Source organism: Alosa sapidissima, chromosome 13, assembly GCF_018492685.1.
Source record: "Alosa sapidissima isolate fAloSap1 chromosome 13, fAloSap1.pri, whole genome shotgun sequence".
Lineage (NCBI taxonomy): Eukaryota > Metazoa > Chordata > Actinopteri > Clupeiformes > Clupeidae > Alosa > Alosa sapidissima.
The window spans coordinates 3,743,242-3,760,209 of record NC_055969.1 but is presented as its reverse complement, the minus strand read 5'-3'; the positions used below and the strand labels follow the sequence as shown (position 1 = coordinate 3,760,209).

The 16,968-nt window shown below is 43.7% G+C and overlaps 1 protein-coding gene across 1 annotated transcript in view; it reads right to left on the bottom strand.

The window, feature by feature from the left end:
- The window catches only part of zmp:0000000846 (tenascin), a 62,809-nt gene that overhangs the window by 32,753 nt on the left and 13,088 nt on the right, over positions 1-16,968 (bottom strand). The window contains exon 4 of the mRNA XM_042058514.1: positions 6,493-6,811. The gene's annotated coding sequence lies outside the window, so the exon portion shown is untranslated. The remainder of the gene's footprint in view (positions 1-6,492; positions 6,812-16,968) is intronic.

The following is a 16,968-nucleotide window of genomic DNA, read 5'->3' as shown; positions in this document are numbered from 1 at the left end:
AGTAAAGGCTGCAGGGCCTGGGTTCAATAACACATCTGAGGGGGGATGTCAGTGGTGGACCGGCCTGGGTCCAGTCCCTTGTGGTGTTTCCGGGGGTCGTCTTTTTTACACCTGAGAGGGGCTCATGACTGCTTTTCATGAGGGGCCAGTCTGAGGCCTTTACAAGCCTGACCTACGCAGTTCAAGCCAGGATCTTACGGACTGCTTAGGAAGGGAAGAGGGTTGTGGGGGTAGTCGACGTCTTTGTCAGTCTCTGGACAAACAAGAAAGAAGGAGCTAATTGACTGGCAGTGTTGCAGGTAGATTGATCTATACGAGATAATGACTGCAGATCCATGTTGAAAAAAGGAAGATCCCAGACCAAAGAGAATACCACCTTCTTGATCTGTCTGTTTACCTCTTCCTGCACTCCTCTCATCTCCTCACATCTTCAACCCCCCCCCCTCCTCCTGTGAGTTGTTAAAAACGGCATAGTGGTGGTGAGACGCTAGGCCAGCTTTAGGTTTCACAAGACTTTCCGCAAACATCTGGCGAGAGGTAACATAAAGGTGTCCTATGGATTATGGCTTTACGAGTCGCCCTCACCAAATGGGACTAATGACCTAATCCAACTGGCTTGCTCACAGGAGGCCGCAGAGGGCCTGGAGGCTCATTCCTTTTTTGGAGGCACTGGCCTGTGTTTTGCCTCTGATTTATGTTTGCAGGTCAGGGACTCAAGCGTTGTAGGCCACAGTCCATAACTAGCTTAGGTACTTGATTGCAGACACACAGAATGTTTCCTTTAAAGGTGGGATACTCTAAACACACTAATGAAATGTTTTACTAATGAAACATTTCTTTTCCATTTGTGTAGGTTCTGATGCTGACTAATCCCCTACATTAGGGTTGCTGTCAAACAACAGGTATCTTGGTTATGCGGTAAAGTAGCCTGGTGCTTTGTGGGGAATAGTATGTAAGACTAGAGCCTGTCATCATCGTATTACAGAGTTCCATCTCACATTTGATAATTCTGTGAAGCGGACAAGTACATATTATATGAGCATGTCACTGTCACTTGGGATTTCAGATCATGACCTTGGAGTTGTAAGGACCTCTTACCATCATTTGAGTAACAGGAACCGTTTCCTCGATTCCTACTGTAGATTTGTCGGAAAGATTCACACTGACTGTAAAATCCCACATTACTCGGACACTAAAAGTCTGAAGGCGTTGAGAAGGGAAGGCACTGGGAACAAATATCCCCCGCGGTGTTCGGCCCAGTTTAGAATTCAGTGCGAGGTTGGTCAAGGACATCATGCTGCATTTCACTTTGGGACTTTGGGGGGACAATTTGAGGCGGATGATTGAAAGAAATACCTGTGTTTTCTTAAAGCTTTAATCCAGAATTATTGTATCTTTATTACTCTCCCCCTGTCCTGGCAAGGAGCAAGGAACTTTCCCACATGGAAAAGAGGGGAAGAGGAATGTTGGCTCCGAGCGCAGGCCATCTGTTTCTGCTGGGCCACGGGCGAAGGCGTAAAAAGACTGTGTCACGCGTCCAGGCGGGATGAGCCCGAGCGCCGGCGGCTTCAGACATTGCACACCGCCGGCCAAATTGCCGTCGAGCAAAGGCGCTTTTTCCTCCGGGGTGTCTTAGTTTACATGCGCCCGTCTCTGTCCAAATTAAACAACCAGCTGCTCCCAGAGTGCACAGTTATGGGAGCCCTCTTAGCCCTTCCAGGACATGGGAGAGGATGACAGCCATGATACTATCACCAAATCTGCCCCCACATACAGTACACTTCAGATAACACAACAGGGGTGGATTCATGAGATGCCTTTGGTGTGTAACTAACCATAGTGGACAGTGGGAGTCCCTAAAAGGCTACTACAAATGGCCCTACATGTACAATGACCTAGTCATTAGTCATTAGTCATTATGCTTATGTACAGTGACTTGAGATTCTTATTTTGTAATTTATATGTTTAAGAAGAAAGAAAGATGCGTCCACTTTCACAGGCCTTGTATGGCGCTCCGAAGTGATGACCAGTGTATGCGCCATGCCTCAGGGAACAGCTAGACAACAGGCTAGACGAAACCATGCAGACAACTAAGCACTGGACTGGGGTAGAGAAAACACACACAGTTGAACCAGAGGCTGAGCTCACACTAAAATATTTTTTAAAGACGCATTAAATAGTATTGTGTCTGAAATAAAAAGGATTTTAAAACATTGGCATTAGGCATGGGAAACATTGAAAAAAGTATGCACCTTTTTTCAGGCAGAGACAGGGAGTCCTTTCATTTAAAGAAGTATCTTATGCTGTCATTTCTCATAAAATATATCACCCATTGTAGGGTTTTACTTCACTCCCGAGAAAAAAATATTGTACCTTCGAAAAACTTTCCCTTGCCTCACTGTAATGGTATTTGTATTATTTATAACTAAAATGATTTTTAATTTTGCTACGTTATGGAACTGACAGTAAGCAGTGAAATATTATGATGTGTCACAGACAGCAGCTGACGCTGGAACCAGTCCGCTGGAACAGAGTCCCTTCCAGCGTCATCTCTGCCATCGGGCCTGTTTGTGTTTAGCGCACGACACAGCGGTAGCCTTCCTAGCAGCGAGCAAGCAGCTTGCCCGGGCTTTCCTGAGTATGAAAAACAGCAGGGTCTCCCTCCAAGCCGGACTCCACTGACGGATCCCCACATCTGCTTGTTTGCTTGTTTCTGGGTTGCTGGAGTTTTTTTTTTTTTTTTTTTTTTAAGATTCATTTTCCATAAACAACAAATCCTAGTCCATCCATTTTTTGTTTTTGTTTTGATTTGTTTGTTTTTCCTTTCTCTCGTGGAGGAGAGCTGCAGAGGAGCCAGGAACCTGCTATCACTCCCACTAATGGGCCCTGTTACCTGAGTGGCTCGGAGGCTCATTTTATATCGCGCCGCTGGGACGCACACCCACACGCATTTTCACACCTTCCACTGATGTTGCCACAACTCTCTGCACTGCGCTGGAACCAACACTAGAGTGGACAGACTCAAGTGGTTATACAATATTTAAATGTGACTTTTACTAGTCTCGGAGGCCATGAGGGTTTTTAGAGTTTATTTATTTTAAGCCACAAGTATGTGTTTCTGAGGGCTCGATTGTTAATATTTGTCTGTAATCATTTGGTAGTTGCTATAACTACAGTAACACGCAGGAAAACAGATCCATTAAGGTTCTTGAAGATTCCTGGAATTACAATCTAGCACCTCGGAGAGAGATGCATAAGAGATGTTTCAGTTATGTACATGGCTATTTATGCATTTTTAATGGACCAATCAACATTGAAACAATGGACTAGGAGAGTTTTACCAGTTGTTCAAGTTCTTCTCAAATCCACAGAAAGAATTCTGGGGTGGACATGACAACATGGGCTCTACAATTTCCTTCCAAAGTTGCATGTCTGATAACATCCTTTTCTGAGGGTCCTAGGAGATATTTTTTTTCTCACCTTCCAGTGCATCCCATGCGATTTATCCCATTTCTCACGGGAAACCATTTCTCACCTCAAGAAAATGAGAAGCCCAGAAAAGGGAAAAAAATAGAAATTGAGCCTGGAATTTGAGCACCCCACCAGACCATCTGCATCCCAGTCTCCTTCACACATGCTGTGCTCTGTCGTCTAGACGCTCAGAGGAGATTTACAAGCGCCAAGCCTCACTATCAAAGCCAGTACATGGTGACATAGATCCCAAATGTGTGCGCTGTAAGTCTGACACGCAGAAAAAAACATCCAAGCACAGTCGGCCAGTGTAGCTCCATCATGTTATTCATTGCAGTAGGATAAATGTTGAAAACTACATTTCGCCAGTCGGTTGGCAGGGCATCGCTGAGCCATCGAGTGACCGATAAATCTGATAAAATGCCATGGAAACACAGGGTTTGGTTTGCCTGGTACAGGCGTCAAGCAGTGTTCCCAGTGAAGGGCACAACACAATGTGCGCAAGTACTGACCAAGTGAGGGATCGTTAAATTATGTGACCACAATTGCTGTTTTCGTCTTTTTTTCTTTAATAGAGTGCAACATTAGACTCTGGTCTTAATCCATTTTCCACAGTAAAAGTGAATGAACTCTCACACTACTCCCATCTCAGCACATGGAGACAGAGTACACCTTAAGAAGGGTCTACAGGACCAGAGTATACTAAGAATGTAGGCCATGAATTTATATGGACTTCAGTTCATTCATTCTCACCAGGTTGAGTATACCTTTTTGGACCTCAATCAATCACCATCAGATTTGGAGGTTCAATAATCCTACTAGTCTACAGTAATCACTCATAATCACTTTATGTTTTCTCTTCAGCTTTGCCTGTGTATGAACGAACGAACCAGACCTCTTTGCCTCTTAGAATATCACATGGAGAGCCTCACATAGCACGGACACCATAAAACACACACACACACACACACACACACACACACACACACACACACACACACACACACACACACACACACACACACAAACACAAACACACACAGGTAACTGCATGCACACACTCACACTGACCCAGAAACACTGTCCACTCCCATGCACACAGAATCTGGATAACCTGGCACAACACAAACTGACAGGTCTGTTACGACCTCAGAGGCTTATTTCTGCCCACTCATCAGATTAGTGAACAGTTGAGGGCTCCCTGTGCAGGTGTTGTTTGGGTTTCAGGCAATTCTCCACAAAAACAAAGCACAAAGTAGCATTTTAGGCAACTAGAGGTGGCCATAAAGTATGGACCAACGTGGACTCATATCCTGCTTCACTGGTTCCCACTGGAGAGAGACATCAGTGCCACTCAAAAAAAGATACCAGAGCTAGTTGCTAAATTTGACCCAAAGTAGTAAAGCTGAAGATCATGGGCTTTGACAGTCGTCACAGCGTGATAAAATTCCATTTCTGTTTGGACACAGATACACTAAATCACATTGATGAAAAGTGAAGAGAGACTCTGAAAGCTCGATGACTTTCCATTCTCTCTGACATGACTTTCCATTCTCTCTGACATTGCACATTTGATCATCACATTCCCTTCGCTGGGGAAACTACATGTATGGGCCCGGCTCCCACTGTGTGGATCATAATGGAAAACTAATACCAAGTGGAAGTGTAATTGTGTGGGATTCCAAAACTGACCACATTCGCCAGGTGCCTGGGGAAATCATTCTTTCGCCAAAAACCACATGCAGGTCTTCTTTCACTTCAGACCAAAATGCACTCTCACTCACTCACTCATTCTGACTTACTCCGTGTCTCACACATATACAGGCTGGTGCATTGTGTTCATTCATACAGTAAGAATATGTGTTTATGCACACGCCTGCACATACACACACAGACACACACACACACACACAATTAAAGACACAGATTTACACACACACACACACACACACACACACACACACACACACACACACACACACACACACAATTAAAGACACAGATTTACACACACACACACACACACACACAATGAAAGACACAGATTTACACACACACACACACACACACACACACACACACACACACACACACACACACACACACACAATGAAAGACACAGATTTACACACACACACACACACGCACACAGACACAGACACACACACACACGCACACAGACACAGACACACACACACACACACACACACAGACACACACACACAGGTGCTCTTGTGCACGCAGACAGAACATTCACAGGCCCATTCCCACTTGCTGTGGATTTCAGGCCTTTTACACTGACCAGCTGCCTCTCACAAAAGTCCTGTTTTCTGCTGACTTATGGTCTGTTAGAGTGGGAATGAGTGACTCTCTTTCTCTTTTCTTCTCTCTCCCCCCTCCCCTCCCCTCCCCTCTCTCTGTGGGGGCAGACAATCCCTCCACATGCTCCCTCACTCGCTCATCATGTAGTAAACCCATTGGACCGCTCCTCACTTTCCATATTCACACACAATCTCTTTGTCTTTCTTTCTTTCTTTTTTTTCTTTCTTTCTTTCTTTCTTTCTTTCTTTCTCTCTCTCCGTCTCTTTCTTTCACTCACACCACACTTTCCCTTCTCCTTCCCTCAGACTGATGAGAGTAAATTAGGATTTTAGGTCAGGTCTGGAGGTACGTAATGAATGACTATACCAGATGTTCCCAGCTCATTAAACGAAAAGTGTGTCATTCAAGTTCAAGACATTGCATAATACAACGATACATCACAACTGAATGAATGAATAATGCAACAGTAATCTAATGAGAAAGTAGGAAAAGAATAGTGTCAGAAAGGTGAATAAGAATCCCACAAATTAGTATCCAAAGCTTAATTTGAAAATCTCACAGTACAGACATTGAAGATGATAAATAAAACCAGATTAGAGATATGTGATCATTATTTTACTCCAAGCAGCACTGGTAGGAGACACAAACTCACAGTCATCCACATGCATGCAAAAAGCAGGGCTGCTCTCCTGGGCTTACCTGTGGTGGAGTGCCAGCTGTCTCCACACAGGCGGTGGTGTCCGCGTACACTGAGGCAGCAGACCAGCACACCGACTCACTGAATGAACCCAGAGCCCCGGGCAGCCAGGTGAGGCGGAGAAAGGCACCGGTCTTCCAGGAGACGCTTGCTTCCAACCCCTCTGTGTTCCTATCCTTTCTCTCTCTCTCTCTCTCTCTCTCTCTCTCTCTCTCTCTTGCGTGCTGTCTCTTGCGCGTCTTCCCGCTTGCCCTGTCTCGGTTCCTTTTGACTCCACAGGTCCTGCTTGGCTCAGCTCACCTTAGACGCTCCTCTGCAGGACTTGACGTGAGGGAAGGAGGGAGAGAGAAAAAGAAAAAGAGAGGAGGGTTAAGAGTATTCCCCCCCTCCTTTTAATACGGGGAAAGCCTTTGGTCAGACACCCTGACGTTTTGAGACTGCCCTTATATAGCCCTGCTTGCTTTCTTCCTCTCTCATCATCATCTCTTTCTTTCTTCCTTTCTCTCTCTCTCCCCCCCTCTTCCTCCCTCCTCCTCCTTCTTCTTTCCCTTCCTCTGAAGCTCAGATGCTGTGTCTTGAAATGAGATGCCTGTGTTCCCGCTTGCGCTCGCAGTAGCGTGGTGTAGGAGCAGGAGAGTGGGAGAGAGGGAGAGAGAGAGAGAAAGGAAGAGAAGAGAGCTGGAGCGAGAAAGTGAGTGAGCGTTAGTGAGAATAGAAGAGAGAGTGAGAAAGAGAGGGAGAGAGAGAGGCAAGAGAAAGTAAGAAAGTCAGATGAGCACTGTAAAAAATATATAAAGTAGCATGTAGGTGGAATTAAAAAAAGAAAGTGGATACTGTATACAGTTGCTAAAGGATAAAGTATACTATACTGTACTTTATACAAATAGAGGGGGAGGAGTGGAAGAGGAATTAAATAAAAAAGAGTGGCAGACAGTAAGAGCCGAAAGAGAGAGCAGTACAGCCTAAGATGGAGTGACTGATAGACTCTGGCAGTCGGATTTGTGGCGTTATGAAAGTGACAAATGCAAGAGGACCATGAAACGTTCATTGCTTTCTCTTATTCATCCGAGTCCACTCTAAAGCCCAGATTATTTGTCTCTCGCTGGTTAGAGGCTGTCCAGTGCACAGTCTATCAAGGAGGAACACAAAACACTTTGTATATTTTTCCAGGCTCTGCTTTCCTGGCCTCCAGTCATTATGTTCCTGATGTCCAGCCTCTGGCTATCCATCACACCGTACCTCCTGACATCTCAAGCACATCCCCCAGGGAAGCAGTGTAGGCCAGGGTCTACTCTGGTTGTCCTTCTCACCCTCTTTCTTTCCATCTCTCTCTCTCTCTGGCTTTCGCTTCAGCCCTTGAGGGAAACTGGTGCACTTTTATAACTTGTATATTTGAAAATGATCTGGCTCACCCTACAAAATATTTTCTTACAGAGGATGCACTCGGCCTGGGATTTCGATTTCTGGGGAATTTCACTGGTGTCCGTTCATATGCCTGCTTGGTTGACAAGCTCTTTGATCATGGAGACGTTCAAAGGCTACTTTCCATCCACATCCTTGGACTGTACTGAAATGAACCCAACTATTACCACTATTGGTAAATTTATATTCTAAATACCGGTACGTTACATTACATTTGCAGTGCATTTGAAAAACACCACACAGCTTTGCTGGGTTTTTCGAGGGTCAGTACATTGTGTCTGGAGTAGCTCTCTGTTTGGAGTAATGTAAACTTCCTTGAACCCAGAACTCCTATGGTCAATCATCAGTATTCTCAAATGTTTGCCAGTTTGTTGATCTAAATGTCCCTGTTCAGACCCACTGTGTGTGTTTATGTTGAGAGCTTGTCTCACTCGGGCCACTAAAACCTGGACACATTTGGCTGTTTATGGCCAAATAGGTTCAAATACTGTGTCAGTAAGACCTGAACTTTAAAAACAAAGCGCTCACAGAGGAATAATCTAATATGGCTTTTTTGTTTTTTGTTAAAAACAACAACAACAACATGCATTTGTTATGTGTGAGTAATACTGCTAAGGTGTCAGGATGCTAACTACATGTGTTGAATTCTCACTTACAGCTGCTATGAAATGTCCATGAAAGAGTGACAGAGGACAACTGGATTATATCTACTGTCTACTTCTCAAGAGGAGGAACTAAACACTTGTTTGATGAACATGCAATCATACCGTTGATCTGCCACATAACAATATTTTAAGGTATCAAAACTGTGTCCATTAGCAAAAATCCACATAGCATCTTGAGACATTCTCTCATGTAACACCCAATATGTTCCAGATCAAATACATAACTCCATCTCCATTAAAATCATATTCCATAACATTAGACACCTCCGTGCCACCGGCACATGAAAACCTACATGTACAAACACTAGAAATGGGTTGGCCCAGCATTAACACCAGATTCAGGTTTTCCACACTCATGCGCATTAACACATGGATGCATCTAACAGACGCTGAAAAAGACAGGACAGAACCTGAAAAAGAATCCCTGACAAATAAAAATGTCTGTAATCGGCATTAGTAAAGTCAAACGCTACGCCTTTCTCTCTCTCTCTCTCTCTGTCCATCTCTCTCTGTGAAAGTTCTCATGGAAAAAGGGAGAAGTATGGCAGTATGTGGGTGAAATTATACAGCAGCAAATAGTGACAGGATCAGTGTAAAAAACGTTTAAAAGAGATAAAGGTGAAGACTATATAACCCTGGCATGAAAAAACAGAGAACACCGCGCTCTCGGTGGAGCAGTTCCCCCAAACCTCTATTAGTCAACCTTTTTTATTTTCCAACAAAACCACAGCCAGGTGACCCCAGCATTTCCGATATCTGTTTGGCAGTTTCCCTTCCTTGGCAGCTCCAAAATGCACGGCCTCGTCCGAGCTTCTGCACCCCGACCGACAACATCTCTGGACACACAAACAGATGTTGAGCCCTGGCAGCTTTGGATGATAACAGAAGGCTCCAAACAAGCACCGCCCGACTCCACCTGTTTGTAATCACCTTTCGTTGTTGGCCGGTCGCAATTAGGCAATTACAAACAATGTCGGTGTCTGATAAGCAGGCAGGGGGACAATGCATGAGGGATCCTGGCCAAAGCTCTCTGATTTCCAGGGGTTCCTGACCGCTTTGTGCTAATGTGCAATTACCCTTAGTGATTACTCATAGGCAGGGTAAGAAGAGCATAGATCTACCGCATTTTGGAACGCTTTCAAATGCTTAGTTTGTGGCATCATGTCTGTGCTTGGTCGGGTTTTTTTTTTTCACCCACGTCCCTCCACAGTGATTAAACCTCAGGTGGTTACAAGTTTAATTCCACACATTTAACCTCATTAATCCATTAATCAAGTGAGGAAATTCACCAAAGCACAACTGTGCATTATACATCTGTGCATAATTTATGATCAATTTCCATAAATTACTTTAAACTCAGTGTGAGGAACCAATTCAAGTGGACCACCAGCCGTGGCCCACTGGTCAGCACTCTGGACTTGTAACCGGAGGGTTGCCGTGGCTACTGGTTAGCACTCTGGACTTGTAACCGGAGGGTTGCCGGTTCGAGCCCCGACCAGTGGGCTGCGGCTGAAGTGCCCTTGAGCGCCGCCATTGTAGCAGGCAGCTCACTGCGCCGGGATTAGTGTGTGCTTCACCTCACTGTGTCTTCACTGTGTGCTGTTTGTGTTTCACTAATTCACTGATTGGGTTAAATGCAGAGACCAAATTTCCCTCACGGGATCAAAAAAGTATATATACTTATATACTTATACTTAAGTAATGTAATGTAGTAAATGCTTATTTCTCTATCGCACAATCAACTGTGGAAAACTGCTTTAAAGACTACAAAACAACACAACCTACCAATAACAAAACAAAGTAAGTAGAATTAAAGGTGCTGCTCTTAGAGCACCTTTACTGTAAATGTATTAAAGACAATAAACACATTTTACAAAGGCAGTACAGTGACAGGACAAGACACCACAACCACTGGTCGGCGTAAAAACTCAGTGTCAAGTAAAATTAACAATCTCACAGAGATGAATTGGGTCCAGTCGCCCAGACACGTGCCTCAGACATGAACCCCAAACTCACACAGACAGACACACTCCATCTGCCTCCTCATTGAAATTCACTGAGTCATCAGCACCTGGTCTGCTGTGGTTCAACCACTCAACCACAGTCTATCATACCGCTGCTGATGTTCGAACATCTGAATGGAAATTTGAACGGCCCATCACTGTGTAAGGTGTGGTCCGCTCCATAGGCCCAGCACCAAACCCTCCCTTGCCAGTGTGTGGGAAGTCAGAAAGTCCAGACAAGGCCAAGACCTCGCTTGAACTCTGGTGACGTCTCACGTGGAGCAGCATGTTTCCCTTCCTCATTATTGTAAAAACTAACACAGGCCGGGAACAATCTCCCACAGCAGGGGACACAAAGGATAAATGTGACACCGGGCAGATGACTAACAATGCGTTTGTCTCAGCTGGCCACACATCGGTAGCTAGGTGGATTATACAGACATAAGGCTATTGCCCATTTCAGAGCCAAAACTTTAGGCTTTTCTTAGTAGGTAACTATACAAATAAGAAACATTACAAATAAGACTACAACGCTCACTCATCAAAAATGCTACTTCCACAAAACGACTGTATTCAAAGAGAAACTGAAAAAAAAATCAAAGGTTTTTGTGTGAATAAGGATCATGATAGAAAGTCAATGACAAATCCACCAAAGAGACCCCTCTGGCATTGCGACTGTATGAGGATGATCATGTAAAAGCCATCGGAACACTTTCAAAGCTTCCGAGCTCATCACTGAAGGGAGGTCTCCCAGCCCTGAGGGTGACAGGGTACATGCAAGCTTCCATAAACGTGGGGCTGCTTGCTCGACATAAAACCTCTTGAAGTTCCAACTACTCAGCTCATCAATGCAAAATTCTTCTAGAGATGTAATAACACGCGTAATCAGAGGGAGAAAAATGCATATTGTCCCAGTCTCTGTCCAATTCTTTACAGTAAATGAAAACAGTCCACTTCTTTGGCATAAATATTTATTTCATAATAGCTTTCTCGAGAACGACCTTGATGTGCATCAGAAGACCCCCTCGGCTCGCCCAGCACAATGAATCCACAGTCTCTGGGAAACCCCCAAGGGAGTGGCGGGTTCTGCAGACACAGGGGAGTTGATTTGGAGGCGAGGTGATGGAGAAGGCTCCACAGCCCTGTCCACAGCCGTGAAGACGGAGGCCCCACATGTGTTTTCAGCTCCATGGCGTGACCCCCCGGGAAGGTCGGCTGACCTGTTAACGTTTAACCACGGCAATGTATTTAGGTCACCACCAGGGATAACGCACACTCTGGGAGACAACTTGCACTACAACGGGACACACCAACCCCCATGCGGAGTTCATTTCTAACACAAATACGGATGCCCGTGGCGCCATATCATGCATGCACGCCTCCCACGAGTCTTTTTCATTTTCATCTGGGTGTATGACCCGGTCTGACCACATAATTTCACCAGCTCCTCATGTAGCGCAGTGGTCACTTATCAGGGTGCTGAAGGTTGAACTGAGGAACGTAGTCTATACGTATCCTGACGTACTCTGTGCCGTAATCTGTCAAACAGATGTGTGCGCGTGAGGAGAGGAGAGGAGAGGTCCGCACGAAAACATCCAAGTGCGCAAAAGGAGGAGGTTGTAAAATTATATACAGAGGCTCCTAAGGCTTCACAGGTGCCCCCTGCCCCTGCGTAATGGGTCAGTTTTGCTGCTGTAGATCCTGTTCTGCCCAACCGTTCACTTCTGAAACCAATACTGAAATGACGTCTGGTCTAACCCTGTCAAAATGAATCAGTAGGGAGACACAGGTTTGGTAGCCATGTCCAGTAATCTGCATTATGAAAATATGCTGCTATTTATGATGCTATTACCACAATACAGTGGGAGAAATAAAAAAAAATTCAATAAGTATATTTCCAATGAGTTTATTCAAATTACATTTTCACCAGACATTAACTCAGGAAATCCACACATACAAAGACATCCAAACATTTAAGTCAATAAGTAAAGTTGTGAAATGACACAGGAAAAAAAAAATAATAAGCTAGGAAAAAGCAGTACATCATTGCTAGGAAATGCAAGCAATTAGTAGTTAGAAAGTAATTATACCTCCTATCTGTGCAAATTAATATCAGCTGGGTTAATACATCGTTGATCGTTGTATCAGCGATTTCAGGCCCAAAAAAGGCCCAAACATAAATGATCACAGCCATCTAATATTTCTTAACGATCTGCTAGCTGTCTGCCCCATAAGCAGGCCGTCAAAAAAATGTGTCTCTGTAGGCAGCCTAGGCTCTGACATCTGTACACAAAAACAATTGCTACCAACAAGGGTTGGCAACCCACTCAAAGGCAAAATAAAGTGTTTCAACCAATAACCGACCAGATGCGCATTTAGAAGAGTTTTAATTGCACGGGAGGGAGGGGGGAGGAGTAGCGAGCTAGCTCTCTGTTTTGTTTGAACATCAACAGAAGTGACGTATATCTATATTGCTGATACAACCTTTAATCCAATTGAACATTTGGGGAAGGAACTAAAGATCAGGATTCACAAGAGGGCCTGCTGGAATCTTCAAGATGTTATCTGTTTAGAAGAATGTAATGCTGCGACTGATTACAGTAGTTTCTTCATACAGAAAAATGTCTTGAAATTTGTCATTAAAATTTCACTGATTTTCACTGACTGAAATTTCAGTTGTCGTGTTCAATACGTTTTTTCCTGTGTCATTCCACTTTATTACACATAACTTTATTTATGGACTTTAATGTTTGGATTTCTTTATACAGTATGTGTGGATTTCCTTCCTTAATACGAATGTCTGGTTCACATTTCATGTGAATAGCCTCATTGGAAATATAGCTGCAAGCAGCAATGAGGGGGCCAAGCAGATAGGCCGGAGTAACCATGGCAACGAAATGCTGTTAGCTCAATGCTGCAATCAGACGTATGGCCATAAGCTGTCAAAGCAAGTTTCACGTCTAGCACGTCAAAAGTTACAAGGCAAAATGCATTTTTGCTAATTGCAGTGACCCTAGAGGTCAAAGGTCACAAAATTTCTTCGCATTCACCTGATGGGGTCATGAGTCCATGTACCAAGTTTGGTTTTGATACATGCAACGATTGCTGAGATATGAGCTCACTTCCTGTTTGGCGGCTTCGCCACAAATTTCGATTGGATGTGACGGGCGAACGCTTCTATCAATTGTTACAGAAATAAATGAAGTGACGAGGCATGGTCTGAAGATGGTCTGTGCCAATTTTGGTGAAGATCAGATGAAATTTGTGACCTGTGCGAAATTGTTGGTGTTTTTGATCAAATCAAATATGGCGGCCGAATAAATTATATTGATGTGACAAGTTGCCCTCAGTTGACCTAAGGACCTTTCACAGTATTACCAGACACCACTAGTACAATTTAATTCTAAGCACAGCAGCAGCTACAGGCCAAAAGGCATGTTTGTGAATTACAGCGCCCCCTAGAGGTCAAAGGTCACCAAATTTCTTGAGGGTCCTCCTGATGGGGTCACGAGTCAATGTACCAATGTTTGGTTTTGATACATGCAAGGGTTGCTGAGATATGAGCTCACTTCCCGGCTTGGTCTGAAGATGATCTGTGTCAAATTTGGTGGGAATCAGAGAAAGTATGTGACCCCTGATACATTTTAAGTGTTTTTGATGAAATCCAAAATGGCGGAAAATCCATCATGGCAGAAAATGACGTCATAGGGTGCGTTGAACTCGGCTTGGTCCAAGGATTCCAACAATACCTGACTTTTGAAAATCGGACCAACAGGCCAAAAGTTACGTGCATGAACGCACGTCCAACTTTGGCCTGTTGGGTTCGAGACAGGCCAAGGGTTCCTAGAGGGTTCGAGTTGCCGACATGAAACTTGGTGACATGAATCATGGGACCGTCCCCAATCAGTGTGCCAAATTTCCCAACTTTTTACCATACGGTTCTATGGGCTGCCATAGACTCCCATTGCATATAATAATAATAATAGGAAAACGTAGAAACACAATGAGGTCCTCGCAGCTTCGCTGCTTGGCCCCCAAAAAGGGGTAAACAAAGGAACTCATGATTCACAACATTTGGACACATCTCTGGTGGTGTGCGAGCCAGCCACAGACACAAACAATCACATGTGTCTAAAACTACGGCCAGTGGAACCCTAAACACAGATGTAAATCCCAGTGTGAGTAAAGCACACAACCATCAGGGGCCAACATTACTGGGGGCAATAAAACTAAATATTTATTTTGATTGCCTCAGTCATAAACACTGGATGTATGTGTTTTACTGTGTAAAACTATGGAACACCTTTTTAAATAGTTAACACAAAGACGAATATCCAAACTCTATTGTCTACTCCAATGATGTGTACAGTTGTGCTATATATTTATATTTTTTTGCTCATTTGACAGTCATTTGGCTGTTTTTCACATCAATCCAGGAATCAAGGCCGTAGCTGGGGGAGGGTGGGGGGTATATGTACAAATTCATGAACACATGGCTATATGATATGTTCTATTTTCTTTTCAGCAATAATGTCTAACAATACTGCTTTTCCCATTTCATATGCCATTCTATCTTATGCCATTGAGGGTTACAATCATAATCATATGAACATAAATCATTGGTATAACACATTTGCATAAACATTTGCATATCTGGCCTGCTTTGTTGGTATGTGTTTGTGTGGCTAGTAGTTAAGCTTAAAAAGAGTGAATGATCAAATACAGGAGTACAGGAGGCGGAGCGGAGAGAGAGGGCAGTGCGTAATTTCGTAATTATGATTATCTGGACATCTGCTTTTTTCATGGTATTTTATGGTTCCATGGTATTCTAAGACTTTCACATGCAGAGAGGATTTTTGTGTTTTCCCTATATTTCTTCACTTAACTAAGCCATCTCACATCTGCATTCCTTTTCCCTATCAGTAATTCCATGTAGTCACGTGACAAAGTTAGCACACCCATGCTAAAGTTGACTAAAAAGAGGAATAAGCAAATCCTCTTTTGGAAATTGATCTTAATGCCTTAAGGACACCAATTTTCTTTGTGAATAAATAAATAAATGTTCTTCCTTAAAATACAGGGGGCATACGTAAGCACACCCAAATGTTAAATTCCCATAGAGACAGGCAGATTTTTATTTTTAAAGGCCAGTTATTTCATGGATCCAGGATACATCCTGATAAGGTTCCCTTGGCCTTTGGAATTAAAATAGCTGCTTTGATTTGCATTGAGAGATGATCTTATGGAAAGTACCCCATGCCAATCTCTAGGTATGGTGAAGGGTATGTTATGATGTGGGGCTATTTTAATTCCAAAGGAGAGATTGGCATGGGGTACTTTCCATAAGCTATTAGGCTAACTGAAATAAAACCATGCCAATTTCTAGGTATGGTGAAGAGTATATGATGATGTGGGGCTATTTTAATTCCAACATGTCCCCCTCCAAGTTATGATTATGAAGTAAGGAGACCTGTTGAAAGACAAGTCAGTCAAGCTGATGCAGCTATAAAACGTGGGAAATGTGGCGCAGAGAAGCAAGTGTCTGTCCTGTTTGGCTCACTTGTAATAACTATCCCTGATAATGATGATTGCAAGTCTGTCCATGTGTTACACTTTAAGGACACATTTTCCAAGTCAAAACCCTCAAGTTCATGAGATGACAACATAACTGACCTAATGAAATACTGATGAGAAGTCATTTAAAGCAGCAAATCATATGTCAAATGATCATGGTTGTGTGTCAGCTTAATGTGCGAGTGAGACGAGATATGAAAATAATTTCAAGAGTGCGGAGTCAGTCCTGATGGCAGCCTAATCTATGAGGTCACAGTTCTTTCCTCGGAATCCTCCAAATGTTATTCTACAGATGCTGAGCAGAACAGGCGGAGCATAAACATGAACAAATATGGGATTAATGCCACTGTCCTTCTGTTTTGCTAAGTCCACAGTGCCTGCCAATTTAGCGCTCGTTCTGCTGAGTAGATTGGGTCGCTTTCCAGTTTCTGTGATGCAATGCTTTGAAGCCGTGTTACCTTTGTGTGTGTGTGTGTGTGTGTGTGTGTGTGTGTGTGTGTGTGTGTGTGTGTGTGTGTATGTGTGTGTGTGTGTGTGTGTGAGTGTGTGTTTGTTTGTGTCTGTGTGTGTGTGTGTGTGTGTGTGTGTGTTCCAAGTCAAGACCAGGACCACCAGATTGTCACATGGCAACTGTTTACATACTATAGGCCAGCCCAGCATGACAGATGGCTTGCGGTTTTGCAATAAGCTGCCTGTGATGACATGTTTTTTGGTGTCATTAAAACGTGTTTTACAGCATGTGCTAACTTGTGACTGAGTATACCTGTTGTCACGACCCTCAAACAATCCTTCCAGTAACCTGTTTATGATTAAC